The 24506-nt window shown below is 44.1% G+C and overlaps 1 protein-coding gene across 1 annotated transcript in view; it reads right to left on the bottom strand.

The window, feature by feature from the left end:
- The window catches only part of LOC118780976 (chemokine-like protein TAFA-2), a 79327-nt gene extending 65577 nt beyond the window's left edge, over positions 1 to 13750 (bottom strand). The window contains exon 1 of the mRNA XM_036533789.1: positions 13237 to 13750. The gene's annotated coding sequence lies outside the window, so the exon portion shown is untranslated. The remainder of the gene's footprint in view (positions 1 to 13236) is intronic.
- Between the last annotated feature and the right edge of the window lie 10756 nt (positions 13751 to 24506).

Raw genomic sequence — 24506 nt, 5'->3', positions numbered from 1 at the left:
TTTAGACTTTGAAGTGAGGCGAAGTGCTGCTTTACAATAGCCCATGCCTTAGAGTATTAGCTTCTCTCGAAATCAGACACATCATACACAGGCCAGCTCCTGCGATAGCCCGTGGAGTTATACAAAATCCTGCGGTTTCAGTCTGCGTGACAGTGATTCAATTCAGTGGGCAAGCTGTCTCTCTGATCAACACAGACTTCCCCCTCCCTCTGGAGCCCTTCTGAATTCCTTCCAGGTAACCATCAATGATCACCGAGACATCCCAACCGTACCGGTGATGGAATATCTTTCCCCAAACAATTTCAACAAGGCAGGAAGCCCCCCTGTGTTTTCAAATGATACCAAAAACTGTCAATTATAAGTGCAAACAATGTTCTAATTAAAGTGTTTCAAACAGAATAAATATGCAGGAAGCTCAATGAGAAGAAAGCACTGTAATCCATGAATGATTACACAGGCTTTTGTTTTGGTACTTGTGAGAAAGACTTAATTGTGACAGAACCAGCGGAGAGAGGTTTCTTCATACCGTCAGAAGTGGCTATGAATAACTATTTGTATGCAAATTAACTAAATGATTGAACTGACACACTTTTTTAGATATGCCTAGAGATAGACACCAAGTGACCACAGGAGTGATGCCTGCTAGGAATAGTGGGACATTCAAATAGGAGATGGAATGTGGCATGCTCCTCTATCAGCCCTGCTCATAGAGGGCTTCACTTACATGACAAGATCACTCTCATTGTGCCGTTGCTGTACAAAACTCGAAACCCCAGGAGGAATTAGTCACCTAGGAGAGATGGAAGGGAGAGGGGAAAAAAATGAAATTGTCTTTCTCGACGCACTTCTAATTTTGGCCCAGATCCGAGAACTCAGACGCGTGTCCAAACCAGCCTCCCAACACTTCCAAAAAAAAATGTATTCTATCAAATCATCTCAGAGGTGGCACTGAGGCATAGAGAAAGGGGGGGGGGGGGGAGTCTCTCCTCATCCCCTTGCCAGCTTTGAGACAGATCTCTGTGCTGCAGTCCGGACACCTCACAAAGTCAGCTAACTGAGGGGGTCTCTGGCCTGGCACTCCACCTGTAGTCCATTCTAATACCCTGTCATGTCGTGACAAAGCATCTGCAGTTCAGCGAGTAGAAAGAAAGAACAAAGAACAAGGGTTGTAAATTACTGCTAACCCACATCAATAAATGCTCCACAGAATCATGACCCTCACCGTAACATTAACCACAGTATGTTTAATGCCATTCCCATTATTTTCCTGCATTTCACACTACGGGAGTTTGTGATTATTGTGTGTGACTCCTTCTGCACCTTGTTAAACTCCAAGACTCCAGCATTGCATTTGTTTTCTTACACAAAATGGGTGCAAATTAGCTTAACATCTGCTGCAAAAGCTCAACACTATTAAATAAACATCTACCAGAGACTAACACTGGGTTTCTTTACTACATGAACAATATTGACTTTTGCTTTTTTTTTTTTTATCTCAGTCTTTATTTTTTTATTCAAACAATACAATGATTCTGATTTCATGGAATATTGAACAATCTGAATTTGCTGTAAGTTTGTTCTATAGTGTTTTGTCATTTTAGTATGCTATGAAACAATGAAAAAGAACGCCACTGATCTGATCAACACGTCTGCTTTATAATATCTATTTGATGAAGATGATAATGAAGGTGGTAGCCATGACGACGGTGATGATAATGTGCATTTTATCTGTCCGTTTTCATAAGAAATCAGTCGTGTTCTTGACACATCCGTATTGTTTAATACATCAACTACATCACTGGATACATGTAAGTGTACTGCTGACTTCATATTAACTGAGATGTTTTGAGTGCTAAAATACTGCGACTCTGTGCAATCTGTGCAACAAGGCACTGCATAGTTAGCTGCTTAGATATCTGAATGTTGATTTACATACAACTTAAACATATATTTTAGGAAATGCTGGTCAGCGTCCCTGTATCATTGGTGAGTTCAGTTAATAACTTAATCATTTAAGCATGTGGACTGCATGAGTATGCTAGATCAATACTGCATTTTTTTTTTTTTTTTGATCCAGTGAAGCAGTTGCATCATGGTGGTTTTAACTGGTACATGGACAGATTAGATCACACTTCTTCAAAGCTGCTGCATGGTTTCCATGTTATTGACACTCTGCTTGATGGGAAAGGTGTTGATCTGTTTCTTCTAAATTATTACAGAACATGAATATTGATTTCACCAACATTTGGTGGTTTGCTGTATTTGGATCGTTACAAGACCATGTGAATGAGGTGACAGCTGCCAACTGAAGAGCTGAAAAGGGATATGCCTTTCTCTGTTATGGATAATACAGCTGTTATACTGCCAGTGATCTGCTCATGAACTGATCTGGAATGTCTAAACTGTGCAGGCCAGAGCCCAAGGAATTAAAATATGGTTTTATACTCAATTAAATTTCTGCTTAGCAGATGCTTCCCCAGAGTGACTTACATTTCATTTCAATTTTTTTATGTTATTTATATAGCTGGGTATTTACCAAAGCCAATGAGGTTAAGTACTTTGGGCAAAGGTACAACAGCAGTGCCCCATCTGGGACTCAAACCAGCAACGTTTGGATTATGGATCCTGCTCCTTACCCTTACACCACACTGCTGACCCCGCATGAATGCTTAAGTGTTCCAGACAAAGGGATTAAGGGAAATGTAAACAGTTGTGTTTGGTAATCGACAAACCAAAAGGGACTAGACTGGAAACAGCTTTTTATTATATTTTAAATGAAAGGCATAAAAACTGAAAAAAAGTAAAAAGATCCCGGATTCCACAATTCCAAAACCATCTTCTTCACTGTATTAAGTAGTGGGAATCCATTCGACAGTGGCTTTCTTTCAAGTTAATTCCAGAAAGGGGCTTGAAAATATGCTTATTTGTTAGGCTGGCTACAGTGTAAAAATGGATGTAAAACCACAAAGCCATTGGATAAGGCCAAATCACCAGGGAAATGTTGGTCAAAACCAGCAGCACAGTTTAATTTGAATTCAGCCTGGAAGACATAGTTGAGAGCTGAAGCACATATCTGTGCTCCTCCATTGAATAAGTGAGGAAATGTTGGAGTAATTGTATAATTACTGCATTTTATTCTTTCAATGATAATTAGAGAGGGGTTGCTTTTGTTTTCAGATTCTGATTTTTTTTTTCAACTGACAAAAATAACAAGCTTTTCCAATAACATTGACTCTAGTTACACTCTTTAATTGCAATTTTCAAACTGCAACCTAATGATTACAGAGATGAGGTGGAGCTCGACAGCAAAAAAAAAAAAATGAAAAACAAAGAACCACCAAGAAACTGACTGTGTGTAAACACAAAGAAGAGACTGCCTTGCGCCCCTAAACTGGCACTGCAGCTAAAGGCCTCCCACCAGCCTTAATTCTCTCCTTTTGCAGGCATGTTCAGGATTCCTGTCACCACGGAAAACAAAAAACACAGCAAGGATGGCTGCTTGGGGCACGAGCCCTGCCAGAAACTGTTGATACATGTTGAAACGGGCAAAGCCGAGAGAAAGCTGGAGAGAGGAAGAAAAGGGGGAGAAAGAAAGAGAAAGAGCGGAGAGAAAAGAAGGCTGGAGGAGAACACTCTTACCACCAGAAAACCCCAGCCTCTTATTGCGTTCTGTCAACACCAAATGGCAAGCATTCTCTCCAGTAAACCTGCAGGCTCTGGGGTGGGCACATTCCTTAAGGGTGTTTGCAGATTAGGTGGGGGAGAGTGGTGGGGGGCACCGAGGCAGTCACTAACACGCCAGGGGGTGACATGTGGGGCAGGGGAGGGCATGGAGGTGCATATCCCTCCGTTCTTGTTTCCGTTCGAATGCGTCTAATTATCGCTGCCCGGTGACCTTTTTTAATTGCTGCTCGGCTCGGGTAATGAATATGCATTCCCGCTTGCTTTGTGGCTGCTCACCACTGTGGACTGGGAGCATCTCTGCTTAACTCTGCTATGCTGCTAACCACTCCCTCCACTGCACTGCAGTAACTCGGGAGCATCCTACCTGAGCCAGCTCCGAGTCTGCCTCCAGCTCCAGCTTCAACTCTGGCTCTGTCTCCTTCTCCAGCTCTGACTCCCGCTCAGCAAAGCTAAGATCAATGCTGAAGCTACATGCTAATATACAGCGCCTGCCACACACACAAACATCCATACAAACTCACACACACACATACGTTCACACATACAGACAGACGTGCACACACGCTTTTGTACACATACACATACACTTATGTACAGACACTACCCTACAGAACTGTCATATTCACATTGTATTAAATAACATGAACCGATATTGAATTACTTCCTATGAAAGGTGAAAAATTTGATGGAGTGGTGAAAAAACATTCATACACACTCTCTCTCTTTCATGGACACAGACGCACAAACACAAGGCCGTTACTCTCAGACGTCCCTCGAGAGCTGCTGAATCCCACAGGGCTCTTTTAAGCTCTGTGTTTTTTTTCACCCCGGTAAATAAAAGGCAGTTCATACAGTAGCCTGGAGAAAATGATGTACCACAGTAATACCCACTGTAGCATCTGGCTCGCAGCAATAAGTACATGAAAGGCCATTTACGGGGTGCCTCAAAGCAACGCCACATAAACTTGAAATGTTACGCTGAGAAGCTGGTCTCGGCAGGTGCGCGCGCTTGCAGCCAGTCGGCACAGCCTCACGCTGGACGACAGCTGCATCATGGGAGTTTTACAAGATTTTACGCACAAATCGATAATGGGCTACATCCCTCTGCCTGTACTGCACCCACCCCCACACTGACATGAGGAAACAAATCTGGTTACATTCCATGGCTGCACCTCAACAGAGCACCCGCAGTCCTCATCAGGTCACGTGAGGAATCGTGAGGCGGGGGGGAGAGCCAACAGCCGCACACTCCGTTGTTCATCCTTCCTGCATTTTGTGACAGTTACAGCCGGTTGCAGCCGAGGCCCGGCTGGCAGCCAGTCATTTACGCACTGTTTATGGCACACAGGAAGCGGGATGCTCTGACCTTGACACAACGGAGCGCTGTGACCCTGCGCCTGCACCCACTCGATGTTTCAGGCCGGGTGGCCACTCGATTCGTCTTGTACCGTATTTGCTAATCGCCGTTTCGTAACGCCACGGCATTCACCCACTTACAGGGGAGCCTTTTCTGATTTGCCCTTGAACAAATCATCACTGAAAACGGTTGAGCAGCTCTGCTGTTTTGAATATTCAACATTGGGTGCTGGATTGAACATGTTGCCAAGACCTATTTTTTGCTTGGCAGTCAGTACCAGACCCACTGACAACAATGAGACCACTACTAGTGTAATTAGGCACAGAGGAGCTCATTTATTAAGGATTTGGACCCGGGGAGGAACAGGCGTTAAGTCTCCAATGGAATGAAATGAAACTAGGACGATTCCTTTTCAAATGTAACCACATTCAAGACATTTGCAAACTGAAGTGGCAGGCTCTGGTATTTGAACGCACACAATGAAGTCGCCCACAACCTCAGAGCCAAAGCTTAATGCCACAATAGCATTTGTGGTTGCTGCAGGTCACAGCTGGCTAAAAAGATCCCCTATAACTTGGCCTTTCTGTTCTTCATCAACACTTAAACGGACAGGACCATTTTCTACCTGACCTAACCATAGTGCAGTGTGTTCTCACCCACAACAAATTTAAGCCTTCCTAACTGTGTTCACTTCCTACGCACCACTATGAGTTCAGGGACAGTGAAAATCATGTTACACTTACATGCTCATAACTCAAGGTTAAGGACAAAATAGAGGGCAGATTGAATAAAGGTCTTGGCTATTTTGTGATTGGCATATCGATCTATATGTTGTGTGACAATTACATCCAGTTAAGCCAGGTGTTGAGTCACTTACTAACAGGAAGAAAGGAGTTAGACCTTTTTCGCTGTAAACTCCACCATTTATCTTCATTCACTGTTTGACCCACAGGCCTTGCACAATAAGACTCCATGCAACAAAGATCCAAGGTCCTGTTTACCACACAGCTCACACACACGCACGTGCACACACACACGCCATTTGCTTCGGCGGCACTTCACTTCTCCTTTGATGAAGCACCTGGGATTTGCCATATCCTCTCTGCCACAAAGCAGGTCAATTTGGCGATCCGTTGTGCCGGTGGCTTTTTGAAAACACAGCGCAGTAATACCGGAGAGCCGGATCCTCCTGCCAGCTCCCGCACAGACACCCACTTCAGAAGTCCTCCTCCCAGCATGGCTGACAGCCATTCTCCATCACTTGGGCACGCAGCGTCTTCTCTCTCACCGCCCCCCCCCCCCCCCCCCTCGCCTCCCCCTCATCCTCTTCCTTCCTTTTCTTGGCTTTCCCTCTTTCTTTTGTGAGGGCAATCTTAATCTTCCGTCCAGTAAGACAAAAAAAGAGAGTGATAAAACGCCGGATCTATTTCGGTGGCCGCCTCCCGAAGCGCTTCAGCAGAGTGCCTTGGGGACGTGGCGGGATTTGAAAAGTGTGTAACCCCGAAAAGCAATTGTTTTGCGAGTGCGGCACCATAAATTCCTTTTGAGCTCTCTATGGTGCTTTTATACCCCTTCCCCGAAATGTTAGCTCCCTCTTGGCTCCTACCTGACACCCCCCCCCCCCAAAGTCTGGAACAGAGGCCCCCGGAAGCATCAAGCTGTGTGGATGATTCCTAATGTCTCTTAAATGGATGCGCATTTGCCATGGAAACGTGGGTGGAAGCAAACTGTTTCTTCCCCTCTGTAAATCTTCCCAAGTTCCCAAGATTCTGCCCCAGAAGAAAAAAAACCACATGGGACCCAATGATTAATCACAAATTACCATGCCCTTTACAGGGTATAGTGATTAATCAAAAATTACCGTGCCCTTTACACAGACCCTGCCATCTGAAGACAAACCAAAAGCCCTTTTACCATTTCAGACTGGTGATCAGTCTGTGATGTGTGACAGTTATGAATTCCCCAGGGATTAGCCTGTCTGAAATGTAGAAGCATTGAGGGTTAATATACGGCCCAAGAAAATGCCCCAAGTTTCTCTTCTCATCCTGTGCAGTGACTGGATATAGTTCAGGTTACCACGTGACACTGAGTCGATAAAACGATCATGAAACGTTTGATTTCTGGTTCTAAGCTGGCAACTTATCATGGCGACAGCTCTAAAAAGCGCCGTGTCAAATGTCAGTCCGCCGATGTCTGACTACCATTATCTCTCTGTGCGAGATATACTCCACCAGTACAACAATGGCCCAATTTATGAGAGTGTAAAAGTCAACTGTCACCACGGCGCTGTTGATAGATGACCATTTTGTCGGCATTGTGGCGGTACCCAGATGCGCTCTCGTCTGCCCCTCAGTCATATCTCAGACTCTTAAAGGGCATGAAGATATGTAAACTGAATAAAAGATGAGCCAATCAGGATTGATGGGAAAACAACATGAGAAAATAAAACATTGTGCTAATTGGGTTCTCTGAGGCTTCGCGCTACAAGAGATCTGATACAAGGTTTAATAGGGCCCTGTACAGGCCCCTCTTAAGTGAGAATGTGTAAATGTGCCGACCAGTTAATGAATTACGGCTCCATCCAAGCATGGGAATTTGGCAAAGAGAAAAAATTGAAAAAAAAAATGTCACATGTAGTGCACCACAAAAACACAGTACCTATGATACACCTTCATAAGTGTTCCTTTGCTCTGGGCCTGGCTGTGGGAAGTGATGGAATGAATATGGTCCAAAATCCCAAAGAGGTCCTAAAGAGTCACTACAAAATTATCTCTCAGTTTCTATCTGTTGTTTATAGAAATGATTTCAGATGTTTTTCTAGGTAAAGGATACCAAATGGAACAATCACAAGGCAGTGACTTTAGGCAAGTTCAGGGGCTCTGTGGCGTCACAGGGAACAAATACACAGTCCCATCTGCATGCTCATTTGAATATCTGTTTGTTCATCATCAATTTCGCAGCAGACTGGAAAATGACACTTCAGAGTTCAGCGAACAGCAGTCGCACCACGCACCAAGCTACACACAGATGCTCTCCCTCCCCCTTTCCGGCCTTTTGAGCAAAATCATAAAATCCTCTGTGCTCCACCTTTAAGTTAGAGACACTTGTGAGAGGACAGGTTTGCGGGATCCTGAAGGCTTTTCCTACAGGTAGGCCCGCAGGTCCCTGGTCATTTGCTATTAATTCTGACGGCGTTTTGGGCGGGGGGTGGTGGGAGGAGGCTTAGGTCCTGGGGTTGGGTGGACCTGAGGTATCCAGAACATTCCCATCAAATGACATGAGGTTCCGGGATGATGGTTCTTCGTATCTTGGCTAATGAGGAGAGATGGCAGTGACTGGTGCTTGGACATGCAGGGGGGTGGAGGATAGGGGCTCCTTCAGCTCAGGCCCTTCCTGCATCCCGGGAAAGGCTGGGGATGAAGGAATGGGGCGGTTGCTGGGCATTAAGAGGAGAAATCTCTGCTAGGGCCAGCAGAAGAGGAAGGCAGGAAATCCCTCAGTGAGCTGCTTTCAAAGCAATTATCCTGAGCTCCAGCCCTCTGACAAACCACCAGAGGAAGACGAGGAGGAGAGAGCAAGAGGATGGGGCGGGGGGGGGGGGGGGGGATGGGGGCAGGGTGGGGAGGGGGGGGTGTCAGCAAACACAGGCCCATAGTCTCCTTAAATGTGTGGCGTGGGTGGGAGTGGAGGCGGAAGGGAGGGGGCATGGCGCTGTTATCCTTCCATGTAAAATGATGGATTTAAGTGAAAAAATAGGCCTTTCTTTTATGAATGTCTCCACAGCAGCTGGATCTCTGGGGAGATCGTGGTCACTCAACACACATTTCTGGGGTTTAAAGCTGAATTATTTCTCAGATGGAGAAGTTGAAGGATGAAGTTGAAAAAAAAAATTGCAAAAGAAGACATTAGTCAAATTAGCTACTGTATTCCAGCCATTAGCAGCTGTTAGCATTTGGTTGGATATTTGGATATTTGCCACATGCTGACAAAAGATATCAAAATGGTGCAAAAATAGTATACTTGAATTAAGACTGATTTTGCCTTTCATTTTGCAGGGAGATGAATCTGCATCATGTGTTTTTTTTTTAAAGGAAGCACATGGAACAAATTCATCCATGCATTTTTATCTGCATATGACCTAAAAGCCTGGATACAGAAAAACCACTATGCTGCATTTCATTTACATCAAATTAACTGGATTGCGTGCTGAAGTTGGACCACACAGAGATGCTGTGCGTGAACTTGACATGACATGCTTCATAATGCCCACTTCTGTGGTCTTGCTGCTTAAGTCCAGACATGTGGTGAACACATTCATATGCTACCTAACAAACCCATACACAGTGCGCCAGGAGGGACTTCAATAAAAGGATGGATGGCAAAGAAATAAGAAATCTGTACTCCATCTAAAAAAAAACATCAACTGGGTAAATAGCTTTTCCGTATTGATCCGGCGCTGTGAATATTTGCTTTGGCCGACCTGGCGATGATGTGCAGTTTGTGGCAAGATTAACCCAAGCTCTCTTTGCAATCCCACATATTCCAAGCCGCGCCTCCCCCACCGGCGAGGGAATATTGGAGACGGAGCGGAGGTGGCAGACAGTCACGGCTCAGGATCCGAAATAATCCCGGGCCCGGCCTCTGCCCTGCCCATCAGCAGTCCCCACAAATAACGGCCGCGTAATAAAATCCTCGCTGCACACTGGAATACAGGCAGCTTCAAGGGCTACTGCCGGCCATCCATATAACAACATAATAGGTCACTTGTCAGGGCTGTGAGAGGGAGAGAGCTACAGCCTTCCGCTGGCTCTCCTGGGACTCCAATTAATCACCACGGAATTGTATCACCACGCAATAGGAGCCGTAAGGTTATTACCCCTCCGCCGTTCGTCAGGTCGAAATGTGATGATGGCACTAATTGCAAAAAAAGCTGACCGTGCCAATGCGTTACAGCAGGATGAAGGGCAGAGGAAGGGAAAAAAAAACAGGAGATGGGGAGAGAGGGAGAGAGACAGAGAAAAAAATAGGAGAGAAAGAAAGAGAAATAGACAAAGGATTAACCGAGAGGGAGGGAGACAGACAGAAAAGAGAGGAAAAATAAAGGGAAAAAAGAAAAACAAGGAGAATGAGAGAAAGAATGAGAGAGAAAAAAGAGGGGAAAAGAAAAAGACAGAATCAGAGAGGAAGTGAGAGAGGGACAGAGAAAGACAAAGAGAGGAAAAGAATGAGAAATAAAAAGGAAGGGAGAGAGAGACAAAAAGAAAGAAAGAGAGAGAAAAGAAGTACAGTGGGAAATTATAGGTAATGAGGGGGATCCAGTTGACAAGTTGGGCCAGCGGTGATTCTTCTTAAACACTGCCTATTATTCATGTTCCCAAACAAAATTAGCACTCGCCTCTCAATGCTTCCACACAGCAGCTGCGTTTATTAGAGAACTGCTATGATGGAGTATTTCAAGGCTTTTGCCAAAGAGAAATTAAATTGCCGTTTTTGTGAGGGAAGAATTATGCTGTCAATTTGCAGTCCAACCTTGTTTCCTCCACATGAAATCTCCCATTCTGCAGCCCACCCAGTCCTTCAAAAAATCTGGAGGAGGCAGAGGCCTATAATTATTACATTTTTCATGTTTTTTTTTTATTACAGCCACACTGTTTGTTCCCGAGTTTAACCTATCTAATTGCACTTAATTCCAGTATACCTCAGCAAAATGCGTTAGCAAAATCAGGACGGGGCAACTCAAAATAATGAAGTCAAATTTACATTACCCACATTTTGCTTAACAAGTTTGCGATCAATGGCAATTTGCAAGTATAAAGCCAGCCCCTCATGGGTCTTCGGGGTTTTTAAAAGGTTACATGTCTCAGATGTGGTGCTGAACTGAGTGAAATATAACGGCATAGGCCCTAAACAGCTTTTTGGGAATGATACATTCACAGCAGCGCACCACGCGCAGACTGACCCCCCTCTAAATGTGTGGTCACTGATTGGGTGCAGTGTGTCCATGCACACACCGTGCTTGTCGGTGCACTTCCATGAGCATACACATGATGTGCTGTCTGTAGATAAGGGTGTGTGTTTTCAGCTCTGCAGTCCCACATCGAGGAGACCACCTTAAGTCCCCCCAGAACCGTTTCACAATGCTTCAGTTCCAGTGGCTTAATATGACACACACAAAAAAAATAAATAAATAGTAATAATAATAAAAAACGCAGAGAGTCCTATTCATTTCAATGTGAAGTCTAGTTCCTTGTAATCAATAAATTAATACTATGGCTGGAGCATAGCTTTCCCTTAAAAATACATTTCTAATATTCATATCAATCTATCCAGTTGATACAATACCATTATACAATCATAATTGTATATTGTTAGATAGAATACATATTGTATATTTTCAATATATGTATTCTATGTGAAAGATGAACATTTGTAAAGGACAGGAACCTAAGGTCAGACCATCAGCAATTGTTTACTGTTGTTTGGGGAATGATGTTGTGGTCAATAGAAGAAAACAATATCATTCATAATATGGATCTTTATTATTACCCTGCTACTGTTATTAATGTTACTCCTCCGCTACTTCACAACTACAGCTGCATTCAATCAGATTAAAAAAAAAAATCAGTATCCATCGACCCATAGATTTTAAATGAAATATATGAGGCTTCATTAAGTCACGGTAAAACATTTTCCTAATACTTAATTTCACCGTCAGAATGAGCATACGGCTTGCCTTTTGTGCGGCTGTATTACTATGGATAAATCTTTTAGCATGGTCCATTTTCACGAATCGCAAAGGGCAGCTAAATAAGGGCAGTCAATGCCACTCTCTTTCCCGAATGGACAGGTACTGTACAGTAAAATATTAGCTTCTTAACACTCGTGGACGGAAAACTCATTTGAAGTGACTTAAAATCTGTCTTTATGCTCAAGACAGATGGATCACAGTTCAGGTAACAACAATGCCATCAGCGAGAACGCTTAAAAGCAGTCACAACTGTGAGCCGCAATGTCTTCGCGCACAGACGCCCAACTATATAATTCAGTAGCAGTTTCGGGACTGCATTGCCATCATGATTAATGAACATATATTGTTCAGTCTTGTAAGTGCGCGTGTACTCTAAATATGTAACAATACCCCAGACAATGCTGTCATTCAAATATAATTCCACACTGCATAGGAGATCCATTCTTAAGTCTTCGGGAAGGCTCAAATGGTTTTGCGGGTAATGAAAATGTTATCCAAACAAATGGAAGTGTGTTTGCGTTCCCCAATAATATCGCGCCTACCATATATTTTGTAGGCTAAATCTGTTATGAAAGTCCAGCGCAAGCCTATTTCCCATTGAAAATGTAACAAACCAACAACATCCTAATGCATATTACGATATAGCTGAGACACTTCGCACTAAGTAGGATTTGTTTTCCGCCTGACGCAGAAGAGGGAACTCTACTCCCGTTTCTCTGTATAGGCTCATTTTCAGGGTTAATTTACCTGTCTTGTGTGCTAACTACGCGACTTTTTAACACCAGTGTTAGGTTTCCAGTTTGAGAGAAGGTATTCTCTGTTCTTTTTACGGACTTCTGTTCGCTAGCTACAAATTCATTCATTCAGCTGCTGTATTCTGCACACATTCCCGACGACTCTAACATACAGCACCAGCACAGCTGTGTTGTCCAATACTATGCAGTAGATAAAATTTAGAATCCTTTGACTTTATCTTCTGCAATTGCCACTCCGCTAGTCTTTAGCGTCCCACCCAAGAATTGGTTTATTTATTGTCAAGAACAAATCGTATTTACAACATAGCCATGCTGCTGAATTATAATTTCGCTCAGCTGTGAATTTCTAATAACAAATAAATGCAATACAAGTTTACCCAAAAAATAAAAAAATAACCCGATGAGTGTTGTGTGGTATATCAATTATGTATCTATACTGGGTAGACAGATTAGTTAAAATGAACATATGAGAACACAGAAACTGTATTTGTTTCGTTATTCTTATTATTGCTTAGGTGTCAATGTTGTATTTATCTAGTCTGTTGCCATCATTATTACGCAGGCAAATTAATTTTGAATATTTCATTACAATGGAAAAAGCGCATCAGAGGTTAATGGCATTGATGCGATTGCCAGTATATACAATACAATTTAGTCGATAAAATAAGATATGGGCAGCATGTTAAACGTACCTGTTGGTGCGGTATTTGCAGCTTAATCCAACGAAAATACCCTTTTCATTAGCGCTCCATTGTCGAAAATAAAGCGACAAGAAGTATCCTTTCCCTTACATGAAAAGGCTCCCACGACACACATCACCTGGGAACTCGGAATGTAATTTTAAGTTTTCCCAAATATTCAAGCTCCGAATCCTGAAAAGTCTGCAATTATGTCGCTATCTTCCGCGCCACCGAACTCCCACTTCGGACGCACAGGTGAGAAGTGACGAGGGGCCTCGCAAAGTTCCTGGCCGCTGCAGTTCGCTCTTAGTACTTCATCGTCGTAAAAAAGGTTGACAACTTGAAATCAACGAGCAATTACCATGTCGCGTTAACAAATTATGCCAAGCGTTAAAACAAAACGCTCAGCCATTTCTGTATTCCTCTTCCTTTTGTTTTGAAAGCCTCCTTTTCGTCCTCTGAGACTGCTTTTGGAGTGCCGTGGTGGAGATGCTGTATGGTCCGATGCGCTGTCGCTGGAACGAAAGGCAGGTTCTGGACCACGAAAATGTTCAATATCTTGCATCTGTTCAGTTCTCCAGGGACGTGCCGGAGAACAGTCGACTCCACGGTGACTCAGCGCCACCCTGCGGCCCGTGTTTTGAATGATTTGAATTTGTTCATTTAAACTGCATGAAGTTTGCGTTAGATTAATTCTGGATCTTTTTTAACAGATCAACTTGGAAGTGAGTAACTGTGACATACATTAATAAACCAAGGACTGTTTACATTTAGACATTGCGACACGGTACAAAAATTCATTTGACATTAGAGGTTATTATCATACCTTTTGGTGTTCCATTAAACATTCTTCTCGTTTTATGTATACCCTCAGTAGTGAAGACTTTAAAGCAGACAGCTTTGATGTTGTGGAGGACAGAAAATCCCTGCACTTGTTGGATTCTTGATTTCGTTTCAACTGCAGCAATTAAACATTTCAAAGTCACCAGCATCCACTTAGGTTACAAAGACATGTTAAATGAACAAAATTTTGAATATGTTGGATTTTAAATGATTGTCCAACACTGTATCCATCTATTTTTAATGATATTCAGGTCGTGGTATTTACGGAATAATCAGTGATTTAACACATTGCTCCATGCATCCGCTGGAGCGCGCAGGCGCGAGGGTGCTTTCGATGACGTTTTCGGTGTGATTTTAGTAAGTTGTATATAAATTTGAAGGTGTCTCTCATTACGAATACTAACACTGCATGAAGTCAACTTACAACCACACACGGGTCCAGAAGCCACCTCTCCCCTATCCAAAATAGACCTACAGCGCAAACGGCCTTCCTGTAAGCACAGACTCTACATATATTTATATTTTTATTTTCAATTAAATAAAGGCACTCTGAGAGTATGAAACTATACACCGAACTCATAAATCACGACGAAAAGCCTCCAGCATTCTTGCTGAGTGCTTTTGAGCGGTATAAATTTCCTCTCTGGAAAATGAAAATACCGGATAAATCCAATTAGAGTTACTGGGAATGTTACAAAGCTGTTTTCTGTAGCATAATTAATTTTGCACACCAAGTATTGGGCTGGGGTCCGGTGGTTTGATGGGGTAGGATGTTAACGAGCTGGCTAAAAAATGGGCGTAAATGCTGTAAGCGTCTATTTGACAGTAGAGGCAGAAAGCTCTGAAGACACACTTGCAGGCGTCAATACATCTGCGGAAAGCATTTGATATCTGGTGATGCTTAATGCTACCCGTCAGTCTTCCTGTGGGTGCAGCGTGTTCCACGCTTTCAAACCGTTAAATCCACACTGCCAGTACTTCACTGTAACTCACTTTTTTACAGGGTATATTTGAGCTTTATGCTCCCCTGTCACTTGTTCTTAGGTTCTAGCTGTTTCCATATACAAAACACATTACAAAACTCAGCCTGTGGGTTGCATAAAAATATATATTTACATTGTAATTGTTTTTGGGAAATATTTGGCTGTTATTACACCAATTATTGTGAATTAACCAAAGTCATATTTTGTGTTTGGTCAAGCTTTGTTTTATTCTGGCAGTTGCAAATGATGGAATTGAGATAAATGATGTTTTACCCCCTATACCAGAGAAAGGTAATCCATAAAGCATGAGATTAAGTAACCCACTGATCATTGATGTATGATGTGCTGAACCACCAATCACAAGTGCAAGATGCTCCTTGTCTCGGGTCAGTTTGGCCTTGTGTCAGAGGAACCCCAGAGTAATAGAATGTCATGGTGGCAGTGCTTACAGGTAATATGCTGCATTGTAATACATCCCCTTAAATAGAAGCTTCCAATACAATTATCAATCACACCTGAGAGAACATCACCATTTTGCACATATGGCTGACAGAGGAAACCTGTGATTCGCAGGACTGTCAGGCCCGGGAACTCCCTTTCATTGATGTCTTTGCACATGGATCAGGGCTGGTGCCGGTCATTTGATGTGACCCGACCGCATGTACCACACAGACTGCATTGACTGCTCCAATTGATTTGCTCTTTCTTCCGTCTGGGCTTGCCGCTGCTTCCTGCCCCAAGCCCCATGGCACTCATCTGTGCAGCGGAGGAGAACGGGGCTTGAGCAACGGGGCAGCCCCCCCTCCCCCCCCTCCCTTACCCATCAACCCCCCAGTGACCTCAGCGCTGTCTAGAGTCCCCTTAAGAGCAGGTTAACAAAGGAGGTGAGGGCAGATTTATTGCAAGCGTGCTCTGATCCATGCCCCTGCTCCCAACACCTGGGTTAGGTCTTCATGATGCCGATGTCCTCTGTTGAGCCACATGACCAACCCTCTTGCACATGATTAGCCAGAGTGCGGTCGACAGTCCCCTCCACTCCACATTTAAACAGGGTGGTCAGTGATCTCCAAACACAAAAGGCAGAGAACTCATTTTCATTCCATAATTACTTCAAACCTGTCTGTGGCTGTTTTGCACTATTAACAAGCATGCCAATTTGAATATGGATTGCCCGATAGCAGCTAATTCATTTTAATTGATTCTGATATAAAATTGTAGCTCTGCCTTTATGCTGTGCATGAAGCCATTTAGTTACAATAATTGGTTTTAGTTTAAACTAATCAGTCGGTTTAAAGCTAAAAAAGATCTCTGCTCTCCTTTAAAGTTATTTTAATGTAAGGCCATTTTTGTTAGAATTAAAATTACTTGCACAGTGTACAGTGAATAAAGGTAATGCCCACATTGTAAATAAATATGTATGTAAATGAATATGTATGTTAATGTAAATGAACATGTATGTTAGATCTTAGTGTGTCTCATCACCTGTCAACTTCCACACCTGTTTGGGATTTCTGATATGGCATTTCTAGGATTTTTCAGATTTGCAGAGACCGCAAGTACAGTACTACTCATTTGAAAGTTGCCGTATCCCACAGCACAGTCTCTCGATCACTGCAGCATTTTTCCTCTGTTTGGCCGAGAGGGAAGAGCGCTCACCGATGTCACTTCCTCCAGCAGTCTGTTGTTCCCCAGAGCTCTTCTCTCTGCGCGCCATCCAAGCCCAGCTGTGCTTAGCTTCACTCAAAAAGCAGGAGAAAGTTACAGGGTTGTATATGGTTGCTCTGGGTAGGGCAGCTCAGTATTGACCATCTTCCGATTACAGTTTGCTTAGCTTGCCTGTCACAGTCATGTAAATCATTGCATCTCCTTCCAGCTGCCATAACCTTGATGTTTAAAACCCCGGGATCAAAGAAATGTGCCCACCTTCCTGGGTTATCTGCTTCCATCATGAGAACTTTAAGGGTCTTTTCTGTCCATTCATGACTAATTCAAGCAGGCCCGTATAGCTGTTGTGAGGATGTGTATTTAAAGTTGCCACTGCGATGTGCAGCAGTAAAAGGAATCGCCTTTATGGTGCTTAATCATCAATGAAGGAATATGACAGCTAGGGACATGGCCGCTGAAGAGACCGCAGGCCGATGTTATCCAGACATTTTTATGTAAAAAAACTCATGGTATTCAGCGTACACCGACTGAACTGTTTCTCAGAGAGGCCGTTCCTTGCCTCTGCATCCTATGTGAACAGCCTCTTCGCCAGCACCAGCCACCTCGTGGGAGCTGCAGATAGGTATTCATAATGAAAGCAACGGGAAGGGAGGCAAAACAAAGGGGAACATTGACGTGCACGTTACCGCTGCAGAGCTGCTCTGCCTGGCAGGCCCGGGGCCGGGGGGGAGATAACGGCCGGAATGCCAGTTGTCAAAGCATGTTTGTTTGTACTACATTCGCCACCCAAAGGGCAGAGGCTTTGACATAGCGCAGGAACACGGCAGCCGTAAACTCCTGGGGATGTTGTTCCGGCAAAGCCCAGGGGGTTAGGAAAAAAACCTCTTCAAGCTTTGAGAGGCAGAGGGAGGGAGGGGGTGTTCCAAGGCCAGCATGAGCATGCTTTACCCCGGGTGAACTCTAAGACACAGCCAGGGCTGTTTGGTGTGAGGGCTCAGAGGAAGGGTGCCAGTCCCCTCCTACCTTACTCACACCCCCCCCACCCCACCCACATCTCACCTGAGAGGGCCCACCCACCCAGCCAACACACAGCATAACATTCTCAAAACGTTGTTGTTGGTAAACACCGAATCCAACAGAATACAAGGCTTCCAGGTTCAGTAAGAGACCTGATGTTCATAAGGGAAGAAAGGAGTTTCATTTCACAGCCAGCCACGGGAACATTATCAGGACATGGGGTTAACAACATGTTCCGATGACAATACATTTGGGTTCTTTCCTACACAGAGGGAATCCCCCGGTGGTGTGAGATAACAGCCCCTGCCCTGACTGCAATCATGGTTAAGCTAAACAGCTCTGTCCCTTCCAAAATGCAATCATGCACAGGCATCATCTCCGCTGATGGTGAACCATCAAGAAAACCATGGTAAAAATGCAACTTGCTATCTGTGAGAGCTCAGACCAAATATGTTTCCTCCTCACAATGCATTTCATTTTAGTTAATTTCTAACAATCGTCTCAACATGATCACTCAGCTTTGAAGTCACAGCAGTGCCTGCTGCGGAGAAAGATGCGTCCACAGGAATAGAACGGTACAAAGGGGCCTGGGGGTCTCATCCGCCACCGCGCTGTCAAGGTGGCCAGGACACTCCGCGCCCATCCGTCATCTTATGTCGACTCCACTCCCATCTTTCCAGTGAGGCGGCGATTTGTCAAAGGCGGGAATCAGAGATCAGATTAAGCACCTGAGGAGCGCACACTTCCCTGGCCCTCACCGCCTGGATTCAGACATCACCAATGTCAGTGTCTGTCGCACACGTCTGAGCTTATTTTGAACACCTTGTCCTTTTACATTTACATTTACATTTATTCATTTGGCAGACGCTTTTATCCAAAGCGACTTACATAGGTTACAATTGTTTTACAATGTTATCCATTTATACAGCTGGATATTTTTACTGAGGCAGTTGTGGGTTAAGTACCTTGCCCAAGGATACAACAGCAGTGTCCTGCTCCTTAACCACTATGCTACAATGCCGCTTTTATTCTTTATATCACCACAACCATGCACCCCATTAACAAACATGAGATATTAAGAAGATATTATGAAAAGTTCAGAACTTTTTCAGCGGTCACTCATCTCCAAAAAAGGTTTTTTGTCATGTTTTGTTTTTTAAGTGATGCCCCTGTCAAAAAAAGAAAAGTCACTCCTGGCTGCTTTTGAACTGAGCTACACAAAGGTTATCGTAAAGAGGCGGTGTGGATGTCTTGGCAAGGGCCCACTTCCCCTGATGCTGCGGCCACTTTTGCAACCTTCCAGCCAGCTTCTCCTCCGTGCAGGCAGATCAATACATCCCGGGCCTGACCTAATTTGCGGAGCCACTCTGTACTCATTGACGCCCCCCCCCCCCCCCCCCCCCCCGAGGGGAGAATGGGTCAAAGGTTCCCCAGCCCAACGTGATATTGATTACTGTGGCACAGCTAAAAATACCGGGCCCGTCCCACCCCCCGCAGACGCTAACACTTCCAGCCCGAGCGCTCCGCTCCAACCCCAACCCTTCCACCTACAAGGACAAGATGTAGACAGTCTGATGTTAGCAAGAAAAACAGAAAGTTCAAAAAAAAAAAATAACCGTAATGGCTTCCGGGCTGAAGCAGAGTATCAATTATTCAGACCCAGCAGCAGCTAATGGTTCTCCATTCAACAAGTGTATTGACTTTGATCCACTTTTCCTTTTACATGGTGGACCGCAGAAAAGCTTTAAGAAATCTGTGTGGGATGGGGGCCGAGGGGGGTGGGGCGGAGGAGTTCCACAGCACCATGCGCAGTCTCATCTGGCGGTACTCTGAACATTCGACGCAAGGTCGGCAATAAGGAAGTTTGTGATAGGGTGTCCCTGTGCCCCAGTGCCCACATCCTAATGGGTTGCTCCTCCGCGCTAAATGGCGGAGACATCCAAGCCACTCAGTGGATTTGGGCCAATCCCAAAACATTTTAAATGACAGAGCTGATATCAGACTGGAGTCCAGTCCTCACGCTATTAGTGTAGTGATATCAGCATGCACTTTAAAGTGCGCATTCTCTGAGACAAAAGCTCCAGGTGGCCCCTGGGGTCCCATCATTGCCTTCAGTGCCAGCAAGGGTGTATCAGTGGATCCATGTTTCAAGGCTTGAGATGAGGGGTAATCTGCCTGAGGCTGGACTAGTTGGGCTGCGAAGGACCAGAACAGGCAAGCGTTTTCATTTTTCAGGATGTCACTCTGAAAGTGTCACAGAGTGACTCCAAGATCAGAAGACTGATTTCAGCCAGCATAACCTCCCCCCCACCCCCTACCCCCTTGTCTCCATCAGCAAATCAGAAGTTGGGAAAAGATTACCCGCATCGCCCTTCAAAAGCACCATTGAAAATCCCATTAGACTGACACCAGCAGGTACAGAGAGGCAAGCAGTGGTTTAAAATGACTGCTGCCGCTGTGAACTGTAATCAGAATAAATGACTTTCGCCGGGGCCTTGGCTCTTAGTGGCACGGGTTCAGGGAACTCATTTGAGGAAGCAGGCCTGGCTCTCCATGTCAGAGGAGGGAAAAACTGTGCTGCTCACTGACAGCGAGCCCGTCACTCACCATCCACACGCGGCATTCGCCAACGGCCTAAAAACAAATCGCAAACTCTGTCCAACAAAATAACAAGGGAATTGTGGGAGGGAGGGTTTGAGCTCCTTATCTTGAGGGAAAACAGAGCGCATTGTGATGCCTGGCTGGTAAACCATTATAAGGAGATTATGCGCAACAGTGGTAAACGAGGGACACATGCCACAAATTATGAGCCTTTGTTGGGTTGATTTAACAATGTAATGCGTTGTCCACTGTTGCCATCGCTCCCCGCCATGCCCAGCTGAGGTTGGTCCACAGCAGGACAGGAGGAGCAATGCATTATGGGACTTCCCACATGTTCCAGGACAGACCAGCTCGGTGGCTCGCTGGTCAGTGTGTCTACTCAGGCACTGCAGAGATATGGGACCAGCCCAACTGGCACCCGCTGCCCTCAGGGACTGTTGAGATGGATTGGGGTAATGGTCCTGAAGTGGTCCAGCAGGCTGTCCACGCTGGCAACACATCGAGCTACAGAAACCAAGCCAAGCTTTGCCTTCATGATCCATTCACATTTAGACTAGTGTTCCTGCAGAAGAAGTCTTAGTCATTAGCAATAAGGGGAAGCAATATGATGCAGTGGTAAGAAGCAGGTCTTGTAACGTAAAGGTGGCTGGTTCAATTCCCAGGTACTCATCCTGAAATACTTAGTATTTATTTAGTATAGTAAGTTACCTAGCTATGTAAATAGATGACATGTACTCTCTGCTTCAGTGAAGTATCCAGCTGTACGCTGTGTATGTTGCTTTGGATAAATCTTTACACTGAGGAAAAAAAACATATAATGTAGAAGTACACCAGGTTGTTCACTGTCACTTTATGTCTTTGTTGATGACTTCTATTTACCTGAATTAACCACTCAGCAAGCTTAACATCTCCCCCATACTGGGAATGACTCCTCTGACCAAAGTGTTTTTCGTTTATATTGACCCATCTGACACATCTGGGAGGGAAGGGAGTTTATCAAAAGGTGTTATGTGCCATGGTGATCATGTGATCATGCCCCACCAATCAAGACTGAGCAGTCAAAACATGCCATCTTGCTTCTGTGCAATACCTAAGATAAGCCTAAGCAAAGGCCTACAGTCCCATGAACTGTGTAGGTATGGTGGACAGAAATTCCACTGAAGCAGTTAGCTGTAATCTGAGTGCTTTTTCTCTAATGTAAATGTTATCTATAGTCAGTTATTTAACTTTTCCCATCTAAAGTGAGCCATTTAACTAATTCTGGGTTAGATCAAACTTTTTCATAATTCCAAGCAAATGGCAGCTTCCCCTGTGCAGCAATGAAAAATCAATTTCTCCCTGTCAAGGAGGAAACCTATGCCTATTGTGAGATGAGATTAGAAAATCATTTTTCATTTGCAGATTTCATATTATAAGCGCCGCATTCTGAAGGATAATTCCACTCTCCCTCCAAATGAGTTATATGGTCTAAATACCCTGGCTGCCTGTTACAATTAGGGTCTTACTCATTTCCCAAATAGATTTCCTGATTCAATAGAACGATCCAAACTCCCACTAAAAGGTACTGCATCCCTTCCTAACCCAGGTGTCTGGCATATTTTTACATCCAAAGTGCTGCTGAAATTGGTACAAATTGTTCCAAACGACTGTGTGTGCATGTGCCCTGATATACTTGTGTGTGCCTCTGTGTGTGTGTGTGTGTGTGTGGGTATGTGGAAAAGCTGGCCAACATTTCTCACAAAAAATAAAGAACAAATGTTCAAAAACCCAATAATTTACTTTAAAAAACCAACAAACAAAAGGAGCCTGAGCACACATTCAGCTGGAAAAAATGAGCCTCCTGTGCTCCAGCCACACACCTGTATTTAATATGCCTTTAATTAGGCAGGTGTGGCTCGTTAACCAATGGGCTGGCTTGCACAGACAAAGACGATTACCAATTGACAATTAAACAATTAACCTGTACGAAATTGATCGATGGGCTCAGTTATTGACAAGGGTGGAAATGAAAAGAAAATAATCCCTAAACATTTAACAAAATGACAATTTAACAAACAATTTTGGGGGAAAGGTGAAGGTTCTCCTTTACAGTGTGTGTTCAGTGTGTGTATTGTGTGTGTGTGTGTGTGTGTGTGTGTGTGTGTGCTTGCATGTGTCCAGGTGTATGTTTATGTGTATATGTATGGCATGATAAAGTTGTATAAGTCTGATGGAAGTTATTATGCCTACCGGTGTAATGTTAATAATAAGCAGTTTCCTTTTTGGATTAATTAAGTACTATCTATCTATTTATAGGCATCTATCTATGCCTCACTTTGCACTAAAAAAAGGCTGAAAAGAGGTATAAGGCCAAAGAGGTCCAATCATTCAATTATCACAGCAGCTGAGGTCCTGGCTGTAGCCAGTGGAAGTGGATACTGCTGACAGGACCACCCCCTCCCCCTCCTTTTACAGTTTCCTATGTACCATTGAGTATGGTACACATATTTAACATATGTGTAAGTATGATGTTACATATGCTCAATAGCATTTTCCAGCTGGATTTTTCAAGGGGTAGAGTGCTATTTATCCTCTTACCTGTTCAATTCCTTTTAAGGTAAACTGGAATGAAGGAATGCACCCTCGGAGTGGGGCTGCATTTGTGGCCAACCACCAATAGAGGAGAGGGTTACACAGTTCAAGGCAGAGTCTTTTTTAACAGTCTGGATCCACAAAGTTTAAAAGTTTGAAGGATTTAGGAATCCAACTTCAAAAGAGTTCAAGTTCATATCTTTGCCCAGGGTTTCAAAATCAAAAGTGTTAACCAAGCTAGAGTCAGACAAACACCTGTTTCTTCTAATGGTGGAACTGAAATTTTTCACCTGAAAAATGTCTGTTTCTGTTTATACCTGCTCTGCTTTTTAAAATGCAGTGAGCAGGTGGGTGAGCATCATAATGTGAGACACCCGTGAGGATATTCCTGTCCCAGCCAGAGACTATCCCACAGTGCTGATGGAATGGAAAGACTGTGTGATTAGGACTGTTTGGTGTGCCTGCCTGTTCCTAGATGTATATTGAAAGCAGTCGCCCGCTTGGATCCCCTGGTCCAAACAGACCCAACATGGGTGGGTTATCAGCACTTATCATGTTCTTGCTGTGGACCTGCAGTAATGTGATTCGTTCATCTCAGGCAAGATCAGTGGTGGTAAGATTACCCCATAGCTTCTTAATGGAAAAACAGAGAGAGATGCCCTGCAGCTGAAAAGAGAGATCATTCTCAGTGGAATATTTTTTCCCACAGGATAAAGTGCCTCCAAACTTCTAGCTGCTCCTGTAAAAGTTGAAGATTTAATCTCTGGTTTGATAGATGGTCCCATATTCGGACGTCAGCATGATTGATCCACTGGGTGCAAATGTGTGACCCAAGACCTGTCGTATATTATATTGGAAACACAGAGTACGACGGGTGAATTTGTTTCCTTGACAAAGAGTGCAGATAACTGATCTTTCCCTCTCTACCTCTCACCCCCTCTCGCTCTCTCTCTCTCTCTCTCACACACACACAACCACTTTCTCTGACACCCTTTCTTCCGCTTTCAGTTCAATTTATTTCTCACTCTCTTTCTCCATCTCTCCTTCACTCTCAATCTTTCCCCTTCCTTCCCTCTCACTCTTTCTTTTCCTCATCTTTCACTCTTCATCACTCTCTCTCTCTTTCTCTCTTGCTTTCTCTCTCTCCCCTCCCTCTCTGTCTCTTTTCCTTCCCTGGTTGCATAGGATTGCAATTCAGTTCTTCCGCCCTGCTATAAAAATATTCCCCCTAGCAACAGCTATCCATATCCAGACAGAGCTGACCTGTAGGACAGACCAATCCTTTTTTGGCTATTTCTGTAGGGGACAGCCATGAGCAGCAGAATGCAGAGCTTCAACTGCCTTTTCAATGACTGTCTGCTTCACAGTTATCCCTCGTACAGTTTTCACAAGTTTAAAAACTGCAAACTGTACACTATGCACAGTATCTGCATAAATGGAAAGCCTATTGCATCACTGGCATCATTTCATTTATTTTTGATGATCTAGATGGGAGTCTAGGGAATGTTCATTTCACAAGCAGAACATCAGTAAGAATTTCCTGCTTCACTTAGAAAGGAGGAAGGGAGGAAGCAGCAGATTACTTTTTATTAGAAACATGAA

The sequence above is a fragment of the Megalops cyprinoides genome, chromosome 7 (assembly GCF_013368585.1).
Source record: "Megalops cyprinoides isolate fMegCyp1 chromosome 7, fMegCyp1.pri, whole genome shotgun sequence".
NCBI classification, from domain to species: Eukaryota; Metazoa; Chordata; class Actinopteri; order Elopiformes; family Megalopidae; genus Megalops; species Megalops cyprinoides.
This window is presented reverse-complemented; position numbering and strand designations above follow the sequence as displayed.